Below are 22,447 nucleotides of genomic sequence, written 5' to 3'. Positions count from 1 at the left end.
TCCGTAGGCGGTTAAACCAGGTGGGGCACTTAGTAGTGCACAACGTGCTTCACCTTACTTATGTAGACCCCCGGGGAACGTAGAGAGCATATCATGTTCCTACCGCGTACCTTTGGCCTAGTTGCTATGGAGTCCTTGGTGACCCAGCTGCATGCTTCTGGACCACAGGGACGTTGGACTCAAGTCCTTCTGAGGTGCGCAACACCCCCCACACGTCACACCAGAAAGATCCGATACGGAAACCCCACTAAGGGAATTGGACTTTACCCTAAACATTCAGGTAGTTGATGAGACGGTCTGAAAAACCCACTTGGACTTAAGTCTGCATTGTCCCAGTGTGAGAAGCAGGAGACTGCGATCCCAAGGTGATGGCACTGAAAGTCTTTGGGCTTGGGTTCAAAGTTCTGGCTTTCAGGGTGCCCTACAAAGGGCAACTCAAGACTCCCGTAGAAGAGGACAGAGCGGCAGCAGCAACGTGATGCCGTTGTTGAGCAGTTGTTAAGTTGCTCCGTTTTCTTCTTTCCTCTAGTGGGAGCAAATGGAATTCTACAGAATTGTTTGCAGGAGAGGCTGTTTATTCAGATAAACTTCAAGAGGTGGTGTCACTGACTTAGTTACTATTGTGGTGGCATTCCACTTCCCATCACCCTCACCGCCAGGTTCCTTTGAAAGTATTGATCCAGGGGTTGACTCTATATTTCTACCTCTTCTGCGTTTCCCATACAGAGACACAAAACCCAAAACAAAAAACAAACATCCAAACACAATGAAAGAATGAGAGGGAAAAACCTCAATAACAGCGGGGGGCGGGGGACTTCGAACAATTACACATCGGCTAAAGAGGGAGATCAATGATAAGACGCCAAAATTGACTTAAATGCAATTGCAGTGTTGCATCCTACAGTGTACTATGATAACAAAATCCTTTCTCATCTCCGGCCTAGGCTTCACTTGAGGCTTACTCTGACTGGGAGGCCCCGAACATGGATTCTGGGTCTTCACTGTCATCTATAACTTTCTGCGAACAGCATGTCCAGAACTTAGCCTCTACTGCCAGTCCTTCCTCCAGGTTTGGATTTGATTATTTACCGTCCTCGGATCACCTAGGCTGGTGTGCCTCTTCCCTGTGGACTTAGCTGACGCCTGGCTTAGACGGCTGCTTGTTTGAAGACAAGCCTTTAAGACACCGACGCTAATTTTTCTGATAGCTGGGCACCATCATCTTTCTTTACCACACTTGGCTATAGCGCACACATCTTCAGTGATGACTTCATGGGGGCGGGCATTGGAGCAGGGCCGTGTCATAAGAACAAATTTTTCTTACATTAGAGTGACAATTACATATGACCTAAAATTCAACTCATAGATCAATAGCTTATATTTATCCCTAGTTCTCTTGGAGGCATCATTATTGTTTTGTATAAGGATATTACAAGAGAGAAGGGAGGGAGAAGAAAGCAAGAAGAGAAAAAATAGTAAGTAAGCAACTAGCTGAGCCCTGATCAGCTGACCATGGGGCTGGAGGAGTTCCAACCCTGCCTCAAGGTGGCTGGGGCGAGGAGCTGATGCCAAGGGCTTAAGTGGAGAGCAAATGTTTTGAGAATGATGAGGGCAATGAATGTACAAATGTGCTTTAAACAACTGATGTATGTATGGATTGTGATAAGAGTTGTATGAGCCCCTAATAAAACGATTTTTAAAAAAAGGTAGCGGGGTGGTGTGCCCATTGGGTGTAGAATCCCTCAGATGTTGGGTGGAATGACCCTCGTGGGCAGGATCACAGCAGAGGCCAGGCAGCAGTTCCCACAGTGGTGTGGAGCCCTGGAGATTGCAGGTCTAGCTGCCTTGTGCCGTAGGTAGCATAGCAGCAAGTGGGGGGAAGCTCCCTCAGCCACGTGTAGGGTTCCAGGACAGGCAGGGAATCACCGAGGTACATAAAGAGGTCATAATTCCTTATAGGTGGAGAAACTCTCCTCTTTCTCCATCTGTGCAGTTAGTGGATTTTGAACCGGTGACCTTGTGGTTAGCATTCCATTGTGCCACTAGGGTTCCTCCTGATGATTGTGGGTAACCTAAATTCGAGATGCTGCTTACTCCAAATGTGACATTTTTGCTTTTAAAACCAGAGGGAACCTTCCAGCCTGTCTGTGACCTTGCTCATGGTCTCTTACCATTATAACCTAACATGATGGTGTGTCAGGAATTATCCAGTTGCTTTTAGCCAAGGAGATTGATTGCCTTTGGAAGTGTGGTGGGTTTCTTCTGAGCAGAAGACCTCAGGGCAAAATCGGAGGTTTCTAGGAGAAGGAATTCTGCCTCAAGGGTAATCGAAATCCTGCTTGAGTTTCCACCCCTCTGCACAGATTGGATTTGTCGGCTCCCACAATTGCATGAACCAGTTCCTTAAGATAGCCACTTACCTATCTACCTCCCAATCGATCAGTGGATCGGTCGATCTATCAGGGAGCCCTGGTGGCACAGTGGTTCAGAGTTTGATGGCTAATCATAAGGTCCGTGGCTTGAATCCCCCAGCTGCTCCACAGGGGAAAGCAGTGGCAGTCTGCTTCTGTAGGTTTCAGCCTTCGAAAGCCTACGGGTGTCAGTTCTACTGTCCTATCAGGTCACCACGAATTGGCATTGACTCAACAGCCATGGGTTAGAGAACTCTGGTGGCACTGTCGCATAAGCATTGGGCTGCCAACCACAAAGCCGGCAGTTCAATCCCACCAGCTGTTCTGAGGCTGAAAGTAGAGATTCGCCACCTCACAACCCTATCCAGGCTCATTGAGTCAGAGCCGACTAGATGGCAGAGGGTTTGGTGTCCATCCAGGAGCCCTGGTGCTGTGGTGGCGACGTGTTGGGCTGCTCAGCACAAGGCCAGCACTTTGAGACCACTAGCCACACCTCAGGAGTAAGATGAAGCTTTCTACTCCCATAAAGACCTACAGTCGGGAAAACCAGAAAACATTCTGAGACGACGGATTGTGGTAATGATTGTGTCATTCTTCTGGAGATGATTGAACGGTAGAATTGTGTGACATGTGGATCGAGTGGTCTTGGAAAGCCACTGGGGCAGTCAGAGCCCGTCCTATAAGCTCAAATCGGCTCAAAGGCAGTGAGAGAGGAGTCAGAATGGACTGCAGGGGCTTTGTTTGTTTCTGCCCATCCCTTCGTGCCAGGAGTCCCGGGGATGCAGTGGTTACGTGTTCAGCTGCTCGCCCAAAGGTTGGCAGTTAGAACTCGCCAGTTGCCCCATGGAGGAAAGATGTGGCGTTCTTTCTTTGTAAACATGTCAACCTGGGAAGTCCAGGGGGCAGTTCTGCTCTGGTCCACTCCTGTTACGATGAGTCAGGGTCAACTGGACCCCAAAGAGATGATGGGTACCTATCGATCTATCTTATTGAGATTGTTTTTATCTATCTATCTATCTATCTATCTATCTATCTATCTATCTATCTATGTATCTATCTATCCATCCACCCATCTATCCATCTATCCATCTATCTATCCATCCATCTATCGATCTATGTATCCATCCATCCATCCATCCATCCATGTATCTATCTATCTATCTATCTATCTATCTATCTATCTATCTATCTATCTATCTATCTATCTGTCTGTCTAGCTAATTGGGACTGTTTTTCTCAAGGACCCTGCATGGTCCTGAGTTCATAAGGGGCCCTGGTTATTCATTAGGCTGCTAATCGCAAGGCCAGCAGTTCCAATCCACCAGTGTTCCCAGAGAAAGCGGAAACGTCCTGCTTTTATCAAGACGTATAGCCTGGAAAACCACAGGCTTTTGTCCCAGGGGTCGGCAAACTGCCATGACAGAAGAACCAATGACAGAAGAGCCAATGACAGAAGAGCCAATCCCATGCCCCACAGGAATTCAAAAAACATTTGAGATTCATAAACACATTTTTACAAATGAAAGCACCATTATCTGAACAATATCCTTTAAATGAAACTCGGATAGTTTATTTTCATTTTCAATTTTACTTCAGAGCCACATGTACATCCTGAAAGAGACACATTTGGCTCTTGAGCCGCCACTTGCCGACCTCTGCTCTGTCCTATATAAATCAGTATCAACCTGAGGGCAGTGTGATGGGGAAGGACACTGAATGACGAGAGACTTAAAGGTTTATATATAAAGGACAGATCCCAAGAACTATAGCACACAGCAAGTCCCCAGGTTCTGAACATCTAGTTCGCCAGCAACTTGCAGTTGCCTCAATGCCACGCAGATTTGTCCTCACTTTGAAATGATGGAACCCACTCCACTCCTAAGCAATTCTTCATCACAATCCCTTTCCCTTGCCGTAGTAAGTGCAGCAAGCATTGTCTTCCACCCCCGAAGCCCAGCTGCCTGCATCGAGTGAGTTTCAACTCACAAGGACCCTATCCCCAAACACCTCACTGCTGTGGGGTCCATTCAGAAGCTAGCACTCCTACATCGGATTTCTGACACTGTACATCTAAGGCACAGCACCACCAGGGAGCTTTCTGGGGGAATGACCGTATAAACTCAAACTCACTGCCATCAAGTCGATTCTGATGCCTAGTGACCCAGAAGGACAGGGTATAACTGCCCCCGGGAGCTTCTGAGACTAACTTATTATGGGAACAGAAAGCCTCCTCTTTCTGCTTGGGAATGGCTGGTGGGTTCAAACTGCTGACCACAAGGCCAGCATCCTAACGCATAAGCACTCTGCCACCAGGGTTCCTAGTGACCCTACAGGAGGGCAGCATAAGAACTGTGTGCACCTCTTCTGAATTATTTACAAATTTTGCTTGACAGTGAAGAACAGATCTTGTCCGTTAGCAGTAATTGCCTATATACATACATATATGCACTGTGTTACACTGCTATGAAAACGAATGTGGAAGAGGTAAGCTTCCCACCATCAGTGAATGGGCACCCGTCCCCCACCCCCACCCCCACCCCCCATGCACTGGCCTTTAATTGAGAGCCAAATGCGGAAGTCCTATCGGCCAAGGGATGTCTTCAGGCCCTTTGTCCTTGGGTCTTTCCTCCTGCTGCCCCCTATCATCCCACCCCCCCTCTTTGGAATTTGTCCCACAAGCCTCTTGCTATAATGCTGAACAGGCTTCGGCGGCGCTTCTGGACTAAGGTGGACTAGGAAGGAAGGCTTGATGTGCTATTTCTTAAAATCGTACTTGAACAACACTAACGAAGTGCCCCAGCACTGGTCTCCACTGATCTCAAACAAGATCAGGTAGCTCAGCCTTTCTACTCTGGCTTTATGGGATGTTGGCTCTTCTCAGGTAAATTAAGCAAAATTCTAGCAAGTAGACAACCCAGCAGCGGGCGATAAGGAGTTGGAGACATCTGGATTCGACATGGCAGGCAGGCTTTCTGGAGAGCAGTTTTGTTCCGTACCTCAGGAGCCTTGGATAACCAACGGACTCGCGCCTAACTCAGGAACACCGTCTTGGAAAATCCAAGGTATATGGCCACTTGTCCTGGGCTTCAATTCAATCACTGCATTTCCTGGGGAAAGCTTGGGATGTCTGAAACCTCTGGATACGCTACAGCGCACCTTTCCTGGACAGGACAAACTCCATTTTGTGGGGGGTGGGTGGGTGATCCAAGGGAGTTTTATAAAGGTTAGAAATGGTTTCAGGTTTTACAGTAAAGGCAACACAAGCCAGACAGAGTCCACAGCCCATTTTATTTGGGCGTTGCAGTCTGGCGGCACTAATATGTATGTCTGAGTTGCTGGGAAAGAGAACTCTGCAGAGAAAACTTCTGGATTTTCAGTTCATCCCCTCCCCCACCCCCTAGTTGGGTGGCATGGTAGATGATACTGGTCGACCCCACTGGCTGAATCAAATTCACCTGACTTAGATGGGCCAACCTAGGTGTACCGCCCACCTAGGTGTCCCACCCCTTCCTGGCTGGGAGCCTGAGTGTAAGCCTGCACTCAACGCCTATGGCTGGCTAGGCTGGCCTGACTCCCTGCAGCAATCTCCTGTAGGGGCGCCTTGGCATAGAGAGGGACAACACCCTGTCTGGCTACCTGAACAGTATCTTTAGCCCACCATGCTCCCTATGGCATTGATGGTACGGCTGCAACTCTGCACCCTCCTCTCCGGCCCCAGCCAGGCTGCATGTGAAATGTTTCTTGCGGGGATAATACCTTGATTCTTGGTTTCACACGAGATAAGAGCTGACGTGGACATCTAGTCTGTAATCCAAGTGGGTTTTCACAAAGGACAGAAGTTTCAGGTCTCAAAAGAGTACACGCTGTTTTAGGGAAGCGTGGAAGCCACGCTGGGGCCCGGAACTGACTACGGACAACCTCGTGGGACTGGAAGGCTGCACGTGGTGACCTGTGGCCTGAGAGCTAGCGACATGGCCAAGCTGAGCAGGAGCAGGTTAAAGAGAGGAGCGAGTTCTCTCCGAACTGTCATTGACCGGGAGCGTGTCCAAGAGCCCAAACTCCATTTGCAAAGTGAAATTTGTGACCGAAAAACGTTAACGCTGACCCTGATGGGTGGGAAACTAACACTGAGGGACATATGGCGAGGACTATATCCCCCCAACTTTTAACAGAGGGAATCTGGACAGCTAGCCTTCCCTGGTAGGAAAGTCTCCCCCGTGGTGAGTCAGAGCTCAGTCCAAGTACATCACCCTGCTTTAAATATCGTACCCAGCGATTCCCCCTGACCAGCCATGCTGCCTTAATGTGAGCTCAGGGTTGATTTTAGGTCCCTACAGGTGCAGACACCCTGTTGTTACCTCTTCCCGCCCTGTCACCCGCCCCACTCGCACCTTCCCCCAATGCAGGTCTGAGGTTTCCTCACCTGTGAGCTCGGGGACCTGACTGTTGATGCCACCCACCTTGTGACGTATGTAACGATGGAATATACACGTCTTTTGGCTACCTGTAAATATCCCAAGATAGTAAAGACAGCCTGGCTTCTCTCCCACTTCCACGTGGACCACCAAGAGGGGCTGGGGTGAGCATGCTGCCATAAAATGTGTCTGACTCCTACACTTAATCTCTCTCTTATCGTTCCTATTCTCTGACGTTACTGTAATCTTCACATGTTATAACCGTACAACTGGGCCTACTGTTGTCAGCGGCTGCTCTCCTCTGACCCTCATGCAAGTGCCGGAGCTTGGCAGGTGGCCGCAGGTGCAGAGCACATCCGGCCGACTCTGGATGCAGCCCTTTCCCCTGGGGGTGGGGTGGGACACCCTGGCCCTGGAAGGCGCGAGACAAGGACACACACAGCTCAGCTAGAACCGGGGTTTATTCTTTGGCAAAGCGGACATGGAGAGCCGAGGGGACGCCCGGGGTGATGGTGCCTCATCTGCCTTCATTGCGCGGGGGCTTGTGGGCAGGGCGCGGTGGGCGGCGCAGCAAGGCCTGCTGGGTGGTGGCGAGCTTGTCCCGGCAGCGGAGGACGCACAGTCGCAGGAGGCCAGGGTCCTGCGCGGACAGGTGGCTGGAGAGAAAAACAGGGCTCCCTAGGAGTTCCCCGCCCCCCCTCCCCCCGCTGTCCGTCCGCCCTGATGCGCCCAGCACTCACACGGTCACGAGGCTGCCGACAACCTCGAGCTCCACGTGCACGGGTCCCCCAGGAGCGGTCTCCGGGGCCAGGGCCTCGCAGGCCAGCCAGGCCTCCCGCGAGGAGCGGAAGGGCGCCCTCAGGGTGCTGTGGCGGTTAAGGGCCACCGGGCGAAGCTGGGCTTCCCCCGTCCCGCCCCGGACCCCCGCGCCCGCCCCCGCGTCCCCTGGTAGGATACTGGTGCAGCAGGCGCGGCGCCGGCGGGGTGGCGTTGGCCTCGGAGGCCTCTCCCTCGGGCCCCGTCGCGCTGGGCCCGGGGCGGGCTCCAGGGAGCGGAGGGGCCGCGCCGCCCGTCTCTCCGGGCGCGCCGGGGGGCTCGCGGGCACCCTCGCAGTCGCCAGAGCCTCCGGCCCCGGGCGCCCTGCCCTCCGACTCGGGCTGGTCCAAGTCCTCGCGGGGGTGCTGTCCCTCGGAGGCCATCGCCGCCGTCTGAGCTCGCCCACGGTTCGGGGGAGACTGAGGCACCCCACCGGCTCCGCCCCTCCGGCGTCACGGACCCCTGCGCCTGCGCAAAGAGACGCCGTCAGGTGAGACTGCGCAACGGTTTCCCGCCAGGCAGCCCCACTGCGTTGCGGGGGAGACTGAGATGCCCCGGAAGGTGCCTGCCCCCCACAGCAGCCCCGGGGTCCCCCAGTGTGCCCACCCAAACAGACCCCCTGGGCAGACGGCCACCTGAAGAGAGGGGAAGGTGCGCGGAAGGCGGTGCCTCAGGAGGCTCCACCTCCCAGCGGTCACGTAGTCAGTCCCCAGGGGGCCTGCGCATGCGCACGCCCGTCCGACCGCAGTCACGTGGCTGCGTCCCACCCTGGCCGCCCAGCGCAGTCCAGCCCAGCCCAGCCCAGCCCAGCCCACGGGAAGGGAAGACCACGTGCTGTTTGAAGCCTCTGGAAACCCCACTCCGGAGGACTCCTGGGAGCCCAGTGAGCCTGCGCCAAAAGTCGTTCGCAGCACACTGGTTCTGAGGATGAGTGTGCGCGACGGTGGCCGGCCAGGCCTCGGGATGCTGGAAGACTGTGCCCAGGGCAGCCTGCTTAGGGATCTCCTGGGCTTGGGCGCCTCTGCCCTGGGCCGTCATGCCCTCTGGGGTCCCACGCCTTGACAAAGGGGGAGGGATGGGAAAGCCCCTACAAATGTAGCCATGAAGACCTGCTATTTCCAGAGAGGCTCCTGCTTCTACCCCTGCAGCTTCCCTGCCTGGTGTGGGGCGGGGTATCACTAGGGCACAAGGAAGGGGCACCTTCTTGTTTAGGAAGGAAACTGCTCAGAGATCCCAGAAAGGCTCACTGCCAACTCACAGAGACCCTATAGGACAGAGTAGAACTGACTCCATGAGTTTGCTAACTCTTTACATGAGCAGAAAGCCACATCTTTCCCCCAAGGAGCGTCTGATGGCCGTGAACTGCTGACCCGTGATTTGGGTAAACCACTAGCCACCAGGGCTCCTTGTTCAGAGTTTCTAAAATCTCCGATTCACATTGCTTTGAACAAGTTACTGGTCTGGCAAAATGCTATCATATGATCTCCACCTTCATTTCTATCACCAAGTCCAGATTTCCAACTACAGTTCCTTCTCATTTGTTTTCAATTTCTACATTCCAGTCAGCAATAGTGATCATATTTTCAGAGCGTATACCTTGTTGCAACCACACAAAAGGCCATTATACACGTGGACTTCTCCGGGTGGCATACTCAAATATCAAATTCACTGCACCTGTAGGAAGACACGATGGAGATAGCTCAATCTCAGTGGTTAACAGCAGGCCAGGGGCTGACTGCGGTACAGACCATCAATTGCTCATATGTAATTTCAGGTTGAGGCTGAAGACAATTAGGACAAGTCCATGAGAGCCAACATACACCCTTGAGTCTATCCCACCTGAATTTTGAGAACATCTCAAGAACGGATTTGACGCACTGAACACTAATGACAGAAGACCCGAAGAGCTAAGGGAAGACATCTAGAACATCGTTCATGCAGAAAGCCAAGGTCGTTAAAAAGGCAGGAAAAGTGGACACCCGGAAAGACTCTGGAATTTGCTCTTAATCACAGAGTAGCCAAAGGAAATGAAAGAAATTATGAAGTCAAACCCCCAAAACATAATTCCAAGGGACAGCTTAAGAATATAAACTCAAATACTTCAATGGAATGGAGTTAGAATACCAAAAAGGAAAAATACGTTCAGTACAGCTTTAGCTGAAAGAAGTGTTTTTAAAAGTTCAAGCCTTAAGTTGCAAACCTGAAAGATTCTATGAGCAAAATATTGAGTGATGTCGGAAGGATCACGAGGCAGTTGTATAATCAAAACAAGGAAATATTGCATGGTTTAAAATCAGGAAAAATGGTAAACAAGCAGCCATCTAGCCCCAAGGCAACAAAGCCCACATAGAAGAAGCACATCTGCCCGTGTGATAATGAGGCGTTGAAGGGATCAGGTATAGGCATCAAAGAACAACAACAACAAAATCAAATCATTGTGAATGAGGGGAGTGGAGATGGGGGACCCAAGACCCATCTGTAGGCAACTTGACATCCCCTTAGCAGAAGGGTACTGGGGAGGAGACAAGCAGTCAGGGGGCAGTGTAACAACGATGAAACATACAACTTTCCTCTAATTGCTTAATGCTTTCTCCCCACCCACGATCATGATCCCAATTGTACCTTACAAATCCAGCTAGACCAGAGGATGTACACTGGTACAAACAGGAACTGGAAACATAGGGAATCCAGGACAGATGATCTCTTCAGGACAAGTGCTGAGAATGGTGATACCTGGAGGGTGTAGGGTGGGTAGGGTGGAAAGGGGGAACGGATTACTGAGATCTACATGTAACCTCCTCCCTCGGGATGGACAACAGAAAAATAGGTGAAGGGAGACATCACACTGTGTAAGATATGATAAAACTATAATAATTTATAAATTTTCAACGGTTCATGAAGCAGAGGGGTGTAGGGAGGTAGGGGAAAATGAGGAATCAATATCAAGAGCTCAAGAAGAAAGGAAATGGCTTGAGAATGATGGCAACAAGTGTAAAAATATGTTTGACACAATGGATGTATGTATGGATTGTGATAAGTGTTGTATGAGCCCCCGATAAAATGATTAATAAAATAAAATCAGGAAAGATATGTATCAGGGTTGAATGCTTTCACCATACTTATTCAGTCTCTGTGGGGAGCAAGTCATCAGAAAAACCGGATTTGTGTGAAGAAGAATGTGGCATCAGAGTTGGAGGAAGGCTTGTTAACAACCTGCGATATGAACATGACGCATTGTGCTTGCTAAAAGTGAGGAAATCTTGAAGCATTTTCTGGTGAAGATCAAAGACTCCGGCATACAGTATGGATAGAAACTCAATGTAAAGAAGACCAGAATCCCCACAGCTGGATCAATAGGTAACTTCATGATAGATGGAGAAAAATTTTTATTAGACAAGGATCTTGTCTTGCTTGAATCCACAGTCAATGCACATGGAATGGGCAGGCAAGATCAAGAGCTCCCCCAGCTGGGTGCATTATAGGCGTAATTGTCCTATTCCAGTGCTACTTCATAACTGTCATATTGCTACTTTTATATGAATTGGGCAACCCCTGTGAAAGAGTTGTTCGATCCCCCCCACACACAAAGGGGTCGGGACCCACAGGTTGAGAAGAGCTGCTCTAGGCGCAGAGGAGGGGCTTAGAGGCTGGCAATGTCCTGTGAGAAAAAAAGAGAAGAGAAAACAAAAACAGACTGTGGGGGGAAAGAGAGAAGAGAGAGAAACAAAAGTAAAGATAGAGCTGATCTCTGATTGCCTGACTGTGAGGCTAGGGGTTTAAACCCTGCCCATATTTGGGGCTGGCCAAAGTAGCCCGGCTTTGGCCGAGACGGTGGCAGGATTAACGTTAAGCCTTAGCCTGCCTCCACTGTGATAAGCCAAAAGCCCACAGCTCCTCAAAACCTAGTGGATCTGTGCCTACTATGATGCTCCTCCTGTGACTGAGCAGTGTGGAATTTTCCTCTCAGTGAGTCTCTTGCGCTGATTTCTATGGAGTCCCTCTGATATGTGTTACTCAGTTGCCTTCTTCCCAAGTATTTACTTTCTTTTCAATTGATATTTTTATGTTTTATTTTGTTATTCTTTTTGAAAATTAATTAATTTATTTTTGTGTTCCTTTTTATTATGAGTTGGAGTTAATACATACATCTTACCATTCCATATTTCAGTCAGGTCAAGTAGAATTGTACAATTGCTACCCCTATCAGTGTCCAAACATTCTTTTTCTATATGGTCTCCCTTTTACCCCCCATCACCACTGTAACCCCCTCCTCCTGAACCCCTTATTCTGCTTGCTGTCCCTATTGGTTCATCAATGCTGTTTCATATACCGGAAAAAGGAAAAACAGTTAAAACAGCTTCAAGAGGGTGACCTCCATTGACATAACACCTCTGAGTTATACTCTCATATGAACAAACAAAGACCAAACAAAGCAACGCAAACCAAAAATATAGAAAAGCCTGGAAACCAGATCAGATCCAGCCTGCATCACAGGGGGCAGCTACTGACAAAGTTTTAATTGTTCTAGTCAGATTTATGCCTATGATCTTCTATACTCCTCACCCTCAATGTTAGATAGGGGGATTTCTCCAGAGGCTTAATTTCTATGTAGTTCCACAAATTCTTCTTGGGCTCCCACTGTCATCCATTGCCTTCTGCACACTGGATTCTCACAAGTTAGGCTCTGATACTGATCCCTCTTTTAATTTTGGATTGTATACTTTGTTATTCTTGTTACTTTTTTGGTTGTTTGCTTTTTAATGTTTTTCTGTATATGCAATCCAGGCTAGGAAAATGATGGCAGGTGAGGGTGAGAGGGAAGTGGAACAACATTGATCGCAAGAAGGAAGAAAGTGCTGTAAAACTGGTTGTGGTGATGATTGTACAACTCTTCGTGATGCGATTAAACTATTCCATTCTGTGATATGTGAATTATATGCTGATAAAATTGTTGGGGGGGGGAGATCTTAGAAAGGCTGTGTAAATATAAACAGTGTGTTTATTTGGAAACAACAGCAAAAGCCGTCTCCTGGCCTCTGTGCGGGGGACCGCTGCGGGAAGCCGGAACCATGTTTGGACACAAGTTGACTGTCCTCGACTACCACAACCCTGCTGGCTTCTACTGCAAAGATGAAACAGAGTTTAGAAATTTTATTGTGTGGTTTGAAGACAAGATAATAAGATAGGACAAGATTGAAGACAAAAAGAATTTAAGAAACATCCCCACCCCAAGTTCTTAGTGAGAGGTCAACACTGAGTCACGGATGGAGATAGAATTGAGACAAAGAACACAAGGTTAAGAACACGTTTATTAGGGGCTAGAAAGAGCTCCTGAGAGGGGAGAGCAGAGAAAGGGACAGGAGCATCTTGAGCTCCAGGGCAGGTTCTGAGTCCCAAGAGTTAGGTCAGGGAAATCATGCCAGTCGGTGGGGCAGTGGGATGTTTCCAGGATATCCGGCAGGGAGATATGCAAATGAGGTGAAGAGAGCTGCTGGTGCTTGTTCCGCCCATAAGGAGAAGGGAGGCTTCCTGCTGCAGAGTCTAAGTCCTTCACAGACCAGCTTATTGGAATGTGGGGGGAAAGACTGTACAGTCCAGCTCTGGCCTTGAGAGGCGGGGGGGTGGGGGGGCGGGTAAGGGGCTGTGTGGACCCTGCTTGGAAAGATAAGCTCCTTGAAATACTGGAGGCAAGGGCTGCAAAGTCCAGCAGATCATCCATCTATCTGAGGGGCTGGGGGAAGGGGCTGCATCGTCTGGAGCTGGCCCAAACATCCCAAACTCTTAAAAGTGGCAATGGGTGCCGTCTGTTATCTTAACTACTTCCTGCTGAGATAGGACAAAGAAGAGGGGGGGCGGGTTAAGGAAGGTTCAGGGCCCGGGGCAGTTGGTAGCAGACTGTAACAGTGAAGATGAAGCTGATTGAAGGTCAGGTTGGAGATATCTTTCATCCATCCCTGCAAAAATTTAAACATACACGAAGCCAGAAATAATAGTAGACAGATTATTTTCAGAGGTTCTACAAGTGGAATGATCCAGGTCATGACAGGGCTTTGAAACTACAAGGAAGGGCTGGTGGTACCCCACTGACATTTTCTGATTTCCTTGGCCATGTTGCAGAGGGCTTGAACATTTTATTTAACTATTTTCTGCTTATTGTTATAGTGTACGTACCTTTTTGTCAGCTGTTGACATTTAATGCACGATGGTTTTGAAGGGTTATCTGTGCCAGGGAAGTAAGTTGTTGCTGCAAAGAGGTGAGATACTTTGAGGTGGAGTTTGTCACCAGCTGGAGTTGTTTGTTAAAGCTCTGTGTTTGAAGCATGTTGTGCCCTAATGAGTGAGTGTGCAGACGTGGGCATGCGGATGCATGAACCTAAGTGAGCAAGTTTGTACCAGTGTGGGCACATGGCGTGTGAGTGTGTGCAGGCACGTACATGGAATGTAAATGAATGTTATATGAATAGTGAATATAGGAGTGTGAGAATGTGAGTATGAGTTGTTGTAGTGAATATAGGAGTGTAAGAATGAGCTGGTGTATTAACAGTTATATTTTGTTAACTTTACGTAGAGAAAAGTTATTTTTATCCTGATTTGTGAAGTAACAGACTAGCTGTGGTGATGACTTCAGTGTGGCTTTTATAATAACTTGTGTATTCTGCCAGCAGGCTTTGTTCAGGGGCTGTTTCCTGAACTGTGAATTGCTACATGTACATGTCTGAGACTAAGGAGGGATTGGATGTAACACAATTGAGTAAGAAGTTAAGTAGAAGCAGTTTTAGTAAAGCATAAGGTGGTAGGGCCCACCCTCTGAGAGGAGTAATGGTCATGGTGTGGGTTAGGAATTAATTTCACCTAAGTCACATGATGCCAATTGGGGTCATCGAGGACTTTCATTGCTCTGGGAATTGTCGAGGATGGAGAATTTTCAGCAGAACAGAATTTTCTGGGTTAATTACAGGGAGGTCAGGTTGCAAATGATCAGGGGCAGGTAGACATCTGTCTACATGTTCTCAGAGAAAAGTTTTTAAGAGAGAGAAGATATAGGGTAAGTAGTTTGCCAGGGGTGGTAGTGTGACTGGTAACGTATGGTTGATTAAATTAGGCCTGCCATACATCAACTTGAAGGGGCTTGGGAAAGAGGGAGAGCGAGGAGTGGTGTGGATTCAAGTTAGTAAGCAGATCTATTTATGACTAGTATCATTTTAGAGTTAGTTTAGACAGATGACCTTGTATATTTCCATTCATCTTTTTAACTTTTCTAGAGGACCGAGCCTTGCACGGGCTCTGTAAGTGCTACTTACATAGTGCAAATGACACTTGTGTGTATTGAAACACAAAGCATAGGTTGTAGGAGCTGAAGAAGAGCACAGGGCCCTACATGCAGGGAATGATGGACCTGATGGATCAGATCTTCAGCTTGGTTGGCAGGGAGGTCTATTCACTTACAGTTTATGATGGGGAACACTTCAGTTGTTAGGAATCTTCTTTAGTTAAGTGGGGTGCTCAAGTGAAAGCAATGAGTTCTTTTTTTCTGGGAAGTGGTTCTGTCTGGGAGGCGTGCAGTTTCCTAGACCTGATCAAGTGAAACTACAGTATAGGTGGCTCATCGATGCCCCTGGGTATCTATGACAGAACAGTTACCAACCATCAAAGTTAGATCTGAATCAGGATATGGCTGATTTAAAAGTTTACATCAAGGTAGTACTAGTTCTTCAATTGCTTGTGGGCAGGAGTGACTGCTAAGTTCTGGTGAGTCCAGGAGCTGAGGCAAGAATGTTGCTGGGATTAGAGAGGGAGCCTGGCACAGGGTTATGTTAGGGTTTTCAATAAACATAAAGTAGATTTTTTTTGTAGGCAGTTTGGAGAAGGTTCTGTAGTGTGTAGGTAGATAATGTCTTGATAGACTGTCAGCTGCCAGCCTCTGACTGTCATATCTAACTCTTTGGACAGATAAGCTGCTGGAGAGTGGGTGGGCCCCAGGGACTGCGTCAGGACTGCAGCTGCTATGCCCTTCCTTTTTTCTGTGTCGAGAAAGAAAGGTTTACTAGAGTTTGGTAAATGTAAAGGCAGAGACTGGAGGAGAGTTTGTTAAAAGGTTGCTTTGATTAATTGGGGAGAATCTAGAGGGCTAGCAGTGGTGGCTGGTTTGAGTTAGTGACCTTGTCTGTTTTGTTGCTTCCCCCTGTGTCAGGGAAACTATCAGCTTGGTGTCCTTTTCCCCCATTATATATAGATTTCACACACACACACACACACACACACACACACACACACACACAATCACACTGACTGCCATTGGGTCAATACTGACTCATAGTGACCCTTTATGATGGGTTTCTGAACCTGTAACTGCTCAGGGGAATAAAAAGCCCAGTGTTTTTCCTGCAGAGCGATTGGTGGTTTTGAACTGCCCATCAAGCAGATAGCAGCCCAACACAGAACCACTGCACCACCAGTGCTCCATATATATGTGTGTATCTACGGATGTATACATATATAATTGATAACTGGTAACATGTTGGATTCCTCATCAGACATTGCCAATAGTAGTTGACATAGTTTTTCATTTAAGCTCAGGGTCAAGTTCTGTTTCATTTTTGCCCTCCAAATACAAAGGGGAGGAAGGAGACAAGGTACTTCATGTCCATGTTGTTTTCTTAAATTCGGTAATTTAAGGAAATGCTATAGAGACTCTAGCGGGGGCTGGGGACAGGAGGATCCATGCACACTGCTGGGGCAGGTGTGAGGGGGACAGTCGTTGAGAGTGATATTGGTCTGCCCTTTGGCAAGTCGTCCATTTAGGTTGTTCCAGGTGTGCAGCACGATGAGGCTGATGGCCATGAAATGGTTCATACCTCTGGGAAGAACCACATCTGTGCATTGCTTTGTTGGCAGGCAGAATTCCTCACGGGCAGGCTTGATGAATGGAACACACCGTTTGTAGGGGTGGTAGTGTTTGTTTTTTAGTAACACTTTATGGGAGTAGAACGCCTTGTCTTTCTCCTGCAGAGCAGCTGGTGGTGTCAAACCGCTGACCTTGTGTTTAGCAGCCCAAAGCCTTCTAACTAAACTGAAAATTCCTGAGTCTGACATTCCAGACTACAGTCTTCCTTCCTCACCTCACTTCCCACTCATCTCTCGCTGCCACAATGTTGTTCTCACCAGTCCCTTTCTCATGCTGCATGTTTTCACCTCAAATTAAGAAGCAGTTCGAAGGGGGGAAGGGAGACTCCGGATAGGGCAAGATATGACAAAATAACGATGTATAAATTACCAAGGGCATATGGGGGAGGGGGGAATGGGGAGGGAGGGAGGAAAAAAAAGAGGACCTGATGCAAGGGGCTTGAGTGGAGAGCAAATGCCTTGAGAATGATTGGGGCAGGGAATGTATGGATGTGCTTTATACAATTGATGTATGTATATGTATGGATTGTGGTAAGAGTTGTATGAGTCCCTAATAAAATGTAAAAGAAGAAAAGAGAAAAAAATGATTAGGGCAAGGACTGTGCGGATGTGCTTTATACAATTGATGTATGTATATGTATGAACTGTGAAAAGAATTGTATGAGCCCCAATAAATTGTTAAAATAAAATTAAAAAAAATTAAGAAGCAGTTCTTGAGCCCCTGTTGTGTATAAGAGCCAGGTCATCCATCACTGAATCCCCATGTTGTTTTCCCCTCTTCAACCCTGGTGGAATAGTAGGGACAATCTCTATTTTCAACTCAAGGCTTTGAGGTATTGACTGACTTTAACCTCTCTGAGTACGCTTGATACTAAGATGTTAAGCACTAGAATTTGAGTGCTCTTGCAATTTACTGATGAAAAATGGACCAGGTGAATATGTACCATTTGTATGTAAACAATGACTATTAGCAGGGTCAAGGTCAAGCCATTTCTTTGATAGTGTGTTCCTGTGTGATATTCATGGTGAACAATGAACCTTTGTTAAAAATTCAATTTCTTTTTCTGTGAGTTACATCTGGTAGGTGAGTAATTTTCTGGAAGGAAGGGAATGATCCACCTGTCATGAAGATCATTCCCTGTTGGGCCTTGTAAATTAGAAAAGGTTCATTTCTTCATGGCTGCTTGTAAGGACTTCATTGAAGGTTCTTGAAGAATCTGATGAGAAGGCTGTTGTGACAAATATCTGGTTGTTGGCAGGGTCGATATCACCACTGTGTCTTCTGTAGCTAGGCCAGTTTGCCTAAGCTGAAAGGAAAGTGCATGTGTTATTTGGAGATGAAGGGGAGCTGGTTAGCTTTAAAGAGTGTAGAGAGTTAGTGTTAACTAAACATACTTTATTGGGGCTTATTCTACGTATCTGAGAAATTTCAAAAGTAAAATTCTTGGAGTGTTCAAATTGTAGACATGATGGAAAACGAGTTTTTTATTTAGACCATAGCAGTGTTTGTTTCTTTGTTGTTGTTGTTTTTGAATGGATTTTTGTTTGTCTATTGTATTTGCAGCACATGCATCTAACAACTGAAGCTAAAAGACTGTAAATATTTGAATACTGCTTTCGGTTTCTAAATTAGAGGGAACTGTGAGACACTACTACAGATGATGTGGTTCCTGTGGCCCACCAACTTGCAACCAGTGTCAGCGTGCTCTTCATTTTCTGCTTCCTTGCCCAATGCTCAGTTGGCCACTGCATTCAACTTTGGTCTTGTATCTACAACCTACACCAATGGGTCTCTATCAAGGGCTTTATTAATAACCTTGAGCATCTGCTCACACTCCCATCATTGGAACTAAATCCAGAGAGGGACTGGCATACAGCTGGATTGTTCTACTTGTAGAAAATGAAAGACACCGAACGTGTCCTCAACTTCTGAACTTTAAATATCCAACTGCAACTAGCTGAAAACAAAATGTGAACGAACCCTTCAACTCATGTGTGTGTGTGTGTGTGTGTGAATGCACAGAAAAGAATTTGAAAATATTCATACCAAGCACACAGCAACAATTCAATAACTACTACCTGTGGGACTGGGATTTGGGGTCAGGGTATGAGAACCTTTCACTCTTGACAGTGGTTTTGGTAGTTTTCTTTTTCTGGTAGGGTTTGAATACTTAGAGCAATTGCATCCGTTCCTATTTTCCCCAAGCACTGAAATCAGGATAAGGATAGAGGAATGTTAGTGAGGGCACACAGCAAAGCATTAAGAATTGCTACCTTTGTGTGTGTGTGTGTGTGTGGGGGGTGTTATTGTTTGTGTGTATGATGAATTTTAAATGGTTGATTCTTTTTTGTTTGTGACAGGAAATTATATTTTGTATTTGAATCCGAGTGTCTTTCAAACCATTTTTAAATTATGTTAAAAGAAAGCATGGTTATAGAAAAGTATTCTAGAGCTCACCAATTTTCCGAATGTCTATAACCATTAAACCACGTGGTCCTCCCAACTCAGTTGTTGCTAACCTGTTGTTTGTTTGTTTTCCCTCCAGATTTAGGCCTATTTGTAGATGCTTATATCAAATTATGGGAGTGTGAGGAAAATTGTAGGGCTGGCTGGGCCAATTGGGGTGACGCTTAGGTCTGGCCAGGGGACTCGTGGTATAACTTAGTCTTAGGAACCAGCACCATGGCATCTGATGCAAAATTGGCCCAACTCATCCTCAGTAGCCACCTGGCCAATTGAGGGAGAGAGTGCTTCCGGATGCTGGACTCTGGGGCCGCATATCTGCCCTGAATATGCTGGATGGGCATTTTGTTCCGTGTCACCTCTGGTCACTCTGTGGGAGAGGGTCCTCCAAAAGCAGCTGGGTCAGGCCCCTTTCTTGGGCATGCGCATGATGGTCAGTGTCCGGGCCTGAGCAGTGGGGAAGGCCCATGGTTGTCACAGGGCCTGTCAGTAGGCATCCAGGAGCACGGCATGAAGGTTGGTGCTGCCATCCACCCGGGGGCTCCAGGGGAGTCCTTTGTGCCTTGGTCTAATCAGAGCGACAGGGCCTTGGTGAGACTATGGAACCTACTGGGATTGGAAGACAGACACTCATGGGCGACATGATGCCAAAGGGCCACAGGTCGAGGCCCCAGTTCCCGTCTTTGGGCACAGAGGCCGATGGTGGAGAAGGTGCTGGCACTATCCCTAAGGGTGCAGAGGCAGGAGCTGACGTGGGTGTGCTGGCAGGGCCAGGATGAGGAGGGACGGCCCCAGCTCTGAGATCGGCTGGTTAAGAAGCGTTTGCTCAGAAGCTGCTCAGCCATGTTCTGCTGATCAGTGAAACCTCAAACAGCAGTCTTTCTTCTGCTCATGAAATCTACGTTTTCCTGGATAACAAGAACACTGACTACCAAATCATAGGTAGTACTCCCTTTCTGAGTAATTGTTCTTCCAGTAACTAAAATTCTTAATAAAGAATGTTCTAAAAGGGTGGGAATTGGTGTGTATTTTTAGTGGTAGAATTTAAAGATTAATATGGTGAATGCCTGTTTTTATTGGGAGACCTGTTTTTTAAGTAAAAAATATGACTCTATTATGTTTGCAAATCATAAATTTTTTAAGATCATTTTACTGGGGGCTCTTACAGCTCTTATACCAATCCATACATCAATTGTATGGATTGATTGTAACATATTTGTACATATGTTGCCATCATTACTTTCTAAATATTTGCATTCTATTTTAACCCAGCCCCTTCCACCTTTGTGACCCCTTGATAAGTTATAAATTATGATTTTCATATCTTAAACAGTCCTAGGAAATGTGTCTTAATGCCCCCCAAAAAGGCATATTAGCTACTATGAAAAAGTAGTGTGTGTGGTTTTTTTTAAAATTTCTGGCAAGGATATTTTTGTTTCTCACCTATTTTACAAAAGTGAAGGCAGTCATTACATGTTTTCCTGTTTCACATATTTGTGATGTGTATTTATACTGTTGATAATATGCCCAGAGTACTAGCACCGAAGCGAATTCTGAGAGTGTTTCTGCTGGGATGAGATGCAGTATAATCCTTGCCTCTAAAATATCTGGTTTTAACTTTGGTCCATATATCTGATGCATTAACCCTCTTACAGCATCTGTAGTTCAGCAGGGGGCTAGGTGCCCTGCGTCTGTGCTATACCATCATCACTGACGCACGCTGCAACCTGCTTTCTCTGCCTTGAGGAGCCGCTGAGTTCCTGATGACTTTCCTCTTTTAATCCCATCAGCCTGCCATTCCTAAGGTCATGGACTAATGCTGCTATCTTTCTGATTACAAAGGAAAAGTAAGCCTATTCAAATTACAGAAAGAAAGGGGGGAACATACAAGGCAGACTCACGGAACCTCCACAGGTGAACAGATACACAATACAGAAAGGCTCCCACGCAATCCCATGCTGAGGTTTTAAACATGTTGATGGGAAGCTCGTGATTTTTAGGTTTCAAAACCATTACAGAATTTTCCCCCAGAACTTTGTGTGGCCTTTGATAAGAGTCCACCCTCTAGCGACTGTATCAATGATAACAACTGAACTCAAAAACCAACTCCCTAGCCACCCTGTAGGTAAGGGTAGAACTGCCCCTGTGAGTTTCAGGGACAGTAAACTCTTTCCAGGAGTAGAAAGCCCTGTATTTCTCCCGTGGAGTGGCTGGTGGTGCCAAACGTCTAAGCTTAAGGATCACCGCCCAATGCGTAACCACTACACCATCAGAAAGCACAGGCTAACTTGAGCATTTTCAACTTTTCCTTCAAAAGTGGAAAGCACCTGTTTGATCTGAAAAATATCCCTTCAAAAGCTAATCTCACCAAGTTCCAGTTCCTGTGATCGTTGTGTTTTCAACATGAAGGGGTGAACTCTGTGCACGGAATCTTTGAATGACAAGTTCATGAGTAATTTCTAATTTTCCCCTTAATATAAGTATTCCCTTACAGCTTGGGAGACTTTGTTTTGATTACTCAGATATGAAAGGAGAGGTAATATAATAAATGCCTGTGAATATACCCCCTATTTCTCTAGAATGACATGATTTTGCCGATTTGCACCAGTTTTCCCTTTGGGCCCATTTTTTATTTGCTCAAGTTTATATGTTGCTTTCTTTTGCATTGAGATTACGATGTTTTATTTTGTTGTCATTGTTGGGTTATTTTGTTTGATTTTCTTGATAGGTAATTCCATAGAGGCAGTAAATAAATTAATAGTTCCTTAGGGTTGTGGCAAGGAGCTCTGGTAACTCAGTGGATATGTATTGGGCTGCTACTAACTGCAAGATCAACAGTTCAAAACCACCAGCCACTCCTCGGGAGAAAGACAGGGCTTTCTACTCCCATAAGAGTTATGGTTTCACAGTGAGTGGCCAGCCTGGACCTGTGGAAGTGGCGGTCATTAGACCTTGGAGGGAACCCCCGGTTTGGTGGGTGTCCAATGGAAAGGGATCCAAAATCACCCTATATTTAGTACCTCGCTGTGCAATAGCCACGACAGGTTTTGAGTTTGGGTAGGGACTCGAACTTTGAAGAACTGATCCAGGAAGTTTCCCCTGGGCACCAACCCCATGCCAAGGGTAAGCAGAACTCAATCGAATGGGCGATCGATCTGTGTGAAGCAAAAACTCATGGGTGCGGTTCATGGTGGAACCGTACTCACACAGACGCCTCACAGCCACAGTGTCCAAAGGGATGTGTCATTAGAAAAAGTGATGATGTCGCAAGTGCAGCCGCCTTATACCCCAGGGGGATGCTTGACAGGTTATCCGTTTCTGTTTATATGGGCTTTTGTTTTACTGCCTTTAGTTTGCTACTGTTTGTTTCATAGTAGTTGGTTTGTAGCTGTTTTTGCTGTAGCTGATCTTACAGTGTTTTGCATTTGTCATGACTG

General features: G+C 47.1%; 1 pseudogene; it reads left to right on the top strand.

Annotated features, from left to right (window-relative positions):
• Positions 1-19,229: 19,229 nt before the first annotated feature.
• LOC142433863 (ribulose-phosphate 3-epimerase-like) lies at positions 19,230-19,789 on the top strand (annotated as a pseudogene).
• Positions 19,790-22,447: the final 2,658 nt, after the last annotated feature.

Source organism: Tenrec ecaudatus, chromosome X, assembly GCF_050624435.1.
Source record: "Tenrec ecaudatus isolate mTenEca1 chromosome X, mTenEca1.hap1, whole genome shotgun sequence".
Lineage (NCBI taxonomy): Eukaryota > Metazoa > Chordata > Mammalia > Afrosoricida > Tenrecidae > Tenrec > Tenrec ecaudatus.
This window is presented reverse-complemented; position numbering and strand designations above follow the sequence as displayed.